We start from the raw sequence: 8,681 nt of genomic DNA on the forward strand, positions 1-8,681 counted from the left end.
GTAGAAACTGCTATAATTCTGGTCGTATTGTTTCTTCTGGCAGGGAATAAACTCTCTCTCTTTTTTTATACCTAGAGGTGAGTTTTTACTCTTTCTCTTTGAATTATACTGGTGGTCATCAGAGTGGTGGTGGAAAAAGAGTGTGATGTTGCTGGAGTACTTCAGATGTAGTTGCTCAAAGCACTGCCACTATAATTCAAAGTGAAGAGAGTAAAACTTACAGCAGGCGCTCCAAAATGGAGGACACCAAGGTCTTTGTTTACTGTCCTCGTCCTCCTTCCCTTTGGGCAAGAGCCAGCATCTGACATCTGCGTTGCTAGGTGCATGGAGTTACCCAGCCAATTACACACCGCTGCAACACGCGAGCCAACTGCACGCGCCAGGCGAGCACGGGGATGGCGAGGAGAGGGCCAGGAAAGAAGAGGTGCCCCCGGTGCCATCTGGGGACACTCAGAGTCACTGGGCAGTGCAGGGTGCAGGGACTGCTTCCTGCTGCTGATAGCTCTCATCAAGACCAGCAGACTGATTTAGGAAATAAGGATTTGAATACGTCTCTTCTAGATGAAGAGTTGCACACCTGTAATCAGCAGCACTTCACTACTAAAAACTAGTTGGGGTGAAAAGAAAAAGTGAATGTGTTGTCAAGCTTTTTTTCACCCCTAACCTCAATGTTTTGCACATTCTGCAAAATATTTAAGCAGATTTGTATTTTTATAAACCTTACCATAAGTCACAAAATTTTACTTTGTCTGTATTCCTAGAAGGATATGTATTTATATGTAATGGATCTGTGTCAAAATCAGGGATATCAAAATCCAAAGTTTTCAAGACGTTTGAGCATTTGTGATGCTGTCATCTGCAGCTCCCCTTTGTGTTTGTTTCAAGAAGGGATTCTGGGGAAGAGTCGTATGATTTAGTGTGACCATTCCCAAATATATCATTATTACACAAAATTACTCAATCCTTTTTCTTTATCCATTGGGTAAAGTGTGGATGTTCTCCCCATGGATCTGAATGCATGCACTTGGCACAGATATATTCCAACACATAAAAACAGTGACCTGGACATGCACAGAGCTCTTTTGAACAGCTGAGCACACCTCCTACTAATTTTCTTGAACTGAAACCAAATCCCATCATTGGCCTAAGCCGTGCTGTGGGATACCTGAGTGGAGGAAAAGTGTTCCTGTGCTTTTTGCTTCACGACTCCTGTCTGAGCAGTGAACAACACCAGTTCTGCCCTCAGTGTAGATGAGTCTAAACCTAAATTAAGAGAACTACCTCTCTGGACACATATTAATATAATGGCCCTTAGCAGCATACCGCAGGCAGTGTGGGTGCATACGCAGAACTTTTTTCCAGTCAGACATGTTTTTTTTAAAGGTACTTTTTAAGATGGAAAAATGTAAACTTTTCTTTAAGGATTACCTGAATCTCTATGTAATTTATGGCAGCACCTTGACACTGGAAGAAATTGCATCACGTCGCCATGAAAAAACACAACGTAGTGAAAACAGTGAGATTAGACATAAACTTGCAAGGTCTGCTTGTAGTGTGGAGCAAAAATATGTGAACATACTGTTCTGCTGCTGCTACTCTGGAGAAAGAATGAAGGTAAAACGTGTGAGAAAGCCACAGTTAAATTACTCACTATTAGCCCCTACAGTGTGCTTCCAACCTGCATTGATATATATATACAGAGAGAGCTAGAATGTCACAGTTAAATTTTTTTTACTAGTATAATGAGGAAAGAGACCAACAGAAGAAGTTCCCTTGGCTAATTTTCTAGCCAGCAGCCACTGCAATGTTCCCACTAGGAGAGACTGAAGAAGTGAGAGAGTGATATAATAAATAATGACTGGCTCTGCTGGTAAGGAGAAATTATCACTGTGCTTGGGGGATCTAAGTATGTGCTCACCCAAGGTACAGGGAGGGGGAGGGGGCTAGGAGCACTCTGTTGTGTCTTGAGAAGAACATTCAGCGATGTTTGAATTAAAAAGGATTTCAGCCACTGCTTTGTCTGCTAAAACAGGAATGCGAACAGCTGGATGGAGCAGTTCTGGATGAAATACATGAAAAGATGTCAAAGGAGTTTCCAGTCTAAGCTCTTTTTCTATATCTCCTCCTGAAAATGGAGGTGTAAAGCAAGGGTAGGTTCACAGCCAGTCTGAAAAGTGTGAAGTCCTGCTGATTCTGCCAGGGAATGCACTCCTGTGCCATGGGCACAGCCCTGTGATAGGTCCTGCCCTTGGTGGGCTGCTTGCCCTCTGGCACAAGGCTAAGTAGGCTGGAGCTATGGAGAAATTCCCTCTCTGAGGAGATCCAAGCAGAGGCCGAGGAGGCTGTGTTCAGCTTGGGATCTCACTGCAGCCACGGCTAATGCTGCGCTGCTGGGATCCATGAGCTGTTCTGGTGGGAAATAGCACTGAAATGGTCCAACTCTGGCTGTAATGCCTCCAGGCATAAAAATTAGCTTCATATTTTAAAATCTGAAAGGCTTTTTTTCTTTAGCATAGATAAAAAAGGAGAGAAAAAGTCACATCAATAAGCTGAGCACTGTGTGCTTGTGCCTGTGTGTTTCTATGAAAAGCCTTGTCTTGCAATGTGGCACTTGCCCCTGCAGGCAGGCACAGTCCTTAGAAACAAAAAGGTGCAGTTCAGAGAAAAGGTCTCTTACAGGAAAGAAAACAAGTGTTATGGCTTAGCCAAACACCAGTTATTAGTCTTCATACAGGGCAGCTGGGTATGGTGGGATGGGCTGTGATGCAGATGTCAGTTCAGATGGTCAAATTGTTCTGCCTACCCTTAGGTTCTATTAATTAAACTACATAGAAAAAGTCATAGGAGTTGGGTTTGCTAAAATCTCTTGACATTCAATGGTGAAAGAGTGAGATCGGCTATTTTTGCAAGACTTGTGTTATTTTAGAAAAAAAACCCAATGAACTCCTTAGAAAGGCTTGAAGAATTTTGGAGCTATCAAATCTGAATTAGATTCTGGGCTCAGGCTTGAATTGCAGACCATAGTTTAATCCCCATAGTTGAACAGGGCCTCCTTTCCCATTTCCAAAAATAGTATGCTACTTTTTACGTTTTGCCACATGTGCTGTTTCATATACAGAAATAAATAATCTGGGATTTAGTATGATTTAGTTAATTTAAATGAAAGCAACTTTCACATATAGAGTTGAATATTCTGCTTCCTAGACTACACTTCAAGCTTTTTTGCAAAAGAAAAGCAGCACCCTTTTTTTTTTTTGTGCTCCAGCGTCAGGAAAATCTGCATGGTGAGATGCATTTCTCACCACATGCCGACTGCAAATTGTATTTGAAATGGAAAGTATCAATTAAATCAGCCTTTCTGAACTGCCTGGTGACAGCTGCCATGCTGCTGAATGTTGATGACACTTGTAATATCAACAGATTTGGGCCCTTGCACTGGAGAATATGAAACACATTCTAGCCATTTAAATAAGGGTTTAGCAAGCAGATTAAGATCATAATTTCCATCATTAAAGACAAAAATGTTCACTTTTGTTCATGAATACACTCAGAAACATCTACACTGGTGCTGGTTTTGTTCAATGGTTTCAAACCCCTGCACAAACTAATGGAGGGGCAAAATAAGATTGGTGCGCTAGGTCAGCGGGAAGCTGGGCCAATTGCTTGGATAAGCAAAACTTCCCTGGGAATCCACAGATCTGAGACTGATAAGGGAGCCCCTTGGCTGGTCTAGTCAGGAATCTTGCCCTGGCTTGGGGGACAGGGCTGCTCCTCACCCACCTAGCCCCACCACAAAAGGAGTCAGGAAGCAATGCTGGAAACATGGAGAATTTATAAAACACTGATTTGCTTAAGCTAATTATTCTTTGGAATAATTGTTGGGTTTGAGTGAAGCTGCATTTTTTTCTAGGTTGCAGTTCCTGAGCTGAAGTGAAAGATGGCAGATATGCCAGGGGAGAGAATTCCAATGGGACTCTCAGCGTCCCTGATAGACAGTGTGCCTGGTTTTGCCCTATGGGCTTCTTTATTTTGCTAAGCTCATAAAATCTTGTGTTTAGTCCAAATGAAAATATTTATTTTATTTTAATTCTTTAAAATCTTCCAGGAGCAGGTAAAGGCATCCTTGTTTTCAGAGAAGCTGCAACCTGTGGTGAAGAGGAGGTGTTGCTACAGTGTATGATACATGGAAAAATAAGTAATTTAGCAAAACCAAAATTCCTTTGCCATCCTCGCATGAAAAAAAAATCCCCTGTAGACGAGGCATGGTCTGGTGCCAACACAGAATGTGAAAAATCCAGCTTCTGCAAAGTCTCTTGGAAAACATGACCTGGGTATTGCTTTTATGAATAGCAGATGCACTGCATATTTCATACAAGCAGTGTGCCTAATCATGTATAGTGTACAGTACTTAGATTAACAATATAAACTAGACCCTGAGAAATATAGCTATTGTAATCTTTTCATTATTTATCCATTTTAATCTCTATTAGGAGACTATGTATAATTTATTTTTTATTTCTGCAATGAATAATATAACTAAGATCTCTTTATACTTATTATTTGAAAATTCTGTTTTAAAGCACTCTGTTGGATAACATTCACTATATTTTCCTTTTCTTGATAATAAAAGTGAAAATAATATGCTAAGCTTTTGTACTGGAATGCATATTAAAACACCCTTATATGCAGTGATGTGCCTGGCACTCCAGAGATTTGAGAACTGCTTTAGCTGTGCACTGAGACCTTGGAGTTGTATGGCCCAGCACCAAAGACCTGAATATTCATGCTAAATTGTTGGATTTCTGTGCTTTCAAAATCTTGTTTTAAATTTCTTCTCCTCTTCAATCCTATCCAGATTTTACCCCCCTTAAAGCTGTTGTTGCCAACGTCAGAGCCGCTCATTTTGCCGACAGAGTTTTGATGATTACTGGGCACGGACCTTATTGCAGCCTGGAACAGGCAAAATCCCAGGTGGGTAAGGGGTGAGTAAGAGATTTTCTGGTCAGAGAAATGCGATCCAGAAACCATGGCTTCTGCAAGTATCTCTCTTGGTAGTCTTGAGCCCCTATCTCAAGCTGTAGAAAGCTTCCCAAAATGTCCAGTGTTCAGGGATTTTCTCCCTGGTGAGGCTGAAAGAGTCTGGATGCATAGGGCCTTCAAAATGAAAACTCCTCTTCAAAGATGCAAATTGCTAAATATTATTAATCATAGTCTGAGAGTCTCCTCAAACAAAATCCCAACAAATTTTGGGGATGAAAATAAAAAGGGCTGCCTCCATCAATTTGTTTCTTAAAGGGAAGGGGATCAAGGGGCAATGCAGAAAGACAAGGACAGAAAAATGTGACCCAGCTCTCAGTTGTGACAGACATATTCCTTGAGAGGCCTCCTGTCCAGCCTGTGCTAAAATCCTGGCGGACATAGAGAAGACAGGTCCCTATGCTGCCCACTGCCATCAGCCTGCATCCTTCAGGAGAGCTTTGCTCTGATTTTCAGGGACCTGACTCAACTCCCCACAAGAGGTGGCAAGCAGAAAGTCTGCTCCAAATCTTGTCCTTTAGAGTTCCTCCCATCTTCTAATAGTTGCCATCACTCCCACAGGAGCTCTGGAAAAAGAGAGCTGAGTAAAAAGAACAGAGCATTTCTGGTCCCATGGGGTTTATTTACTAAATTAAAGGATTGGTACAACCTATTAAATGAGTCTTGTTGGTCTGCAGACACATGATTGCCAAATTAATTTGGTAGCTCCTTTCAAAATTTCCCACATGACCGTGAAGAGACAGCATTGGTCCATTTTAAGTCAGGATTAAAATTCTTCAGGAGATATCAGTTTAACTCCTCTGTGGTCTCCCTGCTGCCCTCCCTCCCTTGCAATTCAAAGCAGCAGCATCTACAGTAATGGAGATCAGCTGTATAGTTTAAACAAGAGCCAAGAGTTTTGGACACCAAGAAAGCAGCCCTCCCCACTCCCTGCCTCATGGAAGGAAAGACGTTGTGCCCATGGATGTAGGGCCCCAGGGTGGTTTTAAATTAGCTGAAGACTCCTGCATGAAGTTTGACTGCAAGAACAGTGTGGTAAAACACATATTACCACTTTCCTACATTCTAGTTAATCACTATTTTCTAGAATAGTTAAACTGCCATCCCCTTCCAGAGAATAATTACTGCTATTTAATTGTATTTATAATTTAGTATACACCTGAAAAATATGCTATAAAATATCAGGGGGGTTCCCTTTAATACTGGTGTTCCATTTACAAACTGTCACATTTATAATGCGTCTTTAATCTTCTGTGGTCTGCTAGAATTTTATATTAAAGTCTGCTTTGTGCTTTAAATATTAAAGATTCTGCAGTACTTCAAAAGGTGATAATGCCTGATGCTCTGGTGGTGCTTAAATCTCAACAGCTAAATATATTGAGGAATGTTCGGTGGCCCTGGCTTAATTAAACATGTATGTGTATTTTCAAATGCAATCTTTTTCTGCTTGTTAGGTTTTTGACAAACCTCCAAACAGGTCCAGGTGGAACAAAGCATGTAAACAAGCTTGTGAATGCAAGCTTAAAACACTCAAATTAGCACCTTCGTACAATTAATATGCAAACCCTGGGATCTCTGTTATTGATAATGCCATTTAATATTATTTGCAGCTGAGCCTTATATTCTAGCCTTTTAATTTTTCTAAGATGTGTCCACTTTAATTATGTGAAAATGTGCTGTTAGAGACTAGTCATCCAATGAGACCCTATTTACTACGAGAAACTTACTCTACTCTGTGTAACATAGTATAAATTACAAGGCTGTGAGAGCATTTCTGTACACCATTTGCTTTACAGTATTTAATGGTCTAATTTAGCACATGCGACTAAACCCAGAGCCATCGAGGTACGCACATAGGTTAACACATAGTCTTTTTATTGTTGTCATTGCTTGTTCCCCACCCCTCATGGGTTAATAAATTCACTTATTGCATTTTCTCCTAGATTGGATTGCAAGTGCTATAGGGGAGCCCAATTCTCTCTGGTAGGAACAGGCATGATACCCACTGATGAGGCTCTGCTCAGAGCCAGGGCGGGATGTGAGCCCCTCTCAGCATCCCGCTACCAAGTGATACATTTATTAGGAACAGACTTTTTTTATGTGAATAAAATTGCTCTGACTGCAGCATCTGCTCTTGCAGATTTCTAGCAATAGAAAAATGTTTCAGAAGGATTTTGTTCCTTACAAAGTAACAGGACAGCAAAGCTTGACAGCCCCAAAACATGCAGAGATTGTGCCCCACGGCTGGTCCATTCATGCAGCCACTTTCACTGGCAGTCGTGTTGATCTGACTACTCTTGCCCAGTTAGAGTAATTGCTGCAGTCACGGACAGTGTGTGTAACTAAGGTCTTGTGTTAATGACATGCTGCTTCTGCTATCTTAAAATTAGCCTATATCCAAATGACCTGACCTGTCATTTCTTTTTAAATTTTGCACTTCAAACTGTAGTTTTTCTATTATAGTGCTTCATATTTTTAAAAAGAGAAACATGTATGAACACAGACATAGTCACGCATAGGAATATGATATGGCATATATATCAACAAACCAAATAGCTCTGCATGTATGTGGGAACATTGCCTTCCAGTTCTGCATAAATAAGAGACTGACCATCATTTGAACGTGGAAGGAAACATTCCATATGTGAAGAGATGTGGGAAATTATTTCATCTGTTTTGGTGCCAATATGCAGCAATTTTCTGAATGCTTTTGAACTATGATGAAAATGTCTATGAATGCACCCGAGAAATGTTCTTTTATTGTACTGTAATAAGTAAGGTGATGGCAGAAACTGGGGAAGCTGAAATAGAGCTACTGCAGTTTTACAGGTGAGGCAATGTTAGCGGGAAATGACAAGCAGGCTATAGTTATTATAATATCCAGGGCAAATCAGCAAGCATGCACAGTGATAGACAAATCTAAATTAATCATAGCAAGGCTGGTGTGGCATTTTAATGTAAACTTATTTTACTGTAGGGAAACTTGTAAGAATATTGTAAAATAGGTGAAATACCAGTCATCATATGTTACTAACAAAATGTTTTGTCTAGAAAATACAAATGCAAGCTGAACTACTGCAGCTGCCTATTGTTAAGAAATCTAACTTTTTTAAATTTTATTTCAGCAACACCTGAAAAGCTTAATGATTGCTTTTGGCAGATGTAGGACTACTATAATTTTAAATCTCTCGAACAAACACTTTGAGAAACCAGCCCCTCCCCCATTTTATCTTGCATTTTAATGTTCTCCTGTTCAACAGAAGGGGACTGGTTAGCTAGTTGTTATTAAGTCCTTATGACTGAAAACTGTTTGTTTCCCTGTAGATTTCAGCATGTTTTTTCAATCTGTAACCATCACCTATAATTAAAATGTCGCCCTAACAACATCAAGGTGCAGAGAGTAAAAGAGTCAGTTCACCTCTGGAACTGCATGCTTTATGGAGCTCCACAGCCCCTCAGAAATGGAAGCTCGGAGAAACTGTCTCTGTGATCTTTAATGGATTTTTAAAGATGACAAGAAAGGAAATGGGAAACTAAAGGCATGGAAGACATAAATTCCCTAAAGGTGCATTCTGAAGTAAATCAGAGCAACTGAAAAAGTGAATTCTTTGAGCCCTGGGATATCTCCCAGGTTTTTCAGCTGG

The sequence above is a fragment of the Neopelma chrysocephalum genome, unplaced genomic scaffold (genome assembly GCF_003984885.1).
Source record: "Neopelma chrysocephalum unplaced genomic scaffold, ASM398488v2 Primary Assembly neopelma1_97, whole genome shotgun sequence".
Lineage (NCBI taxonomy): Eukaryota > Metazoa > Chordata > Aves > Passeriformes > Pipridae > Neopelma > Neopelma chrysocephalum.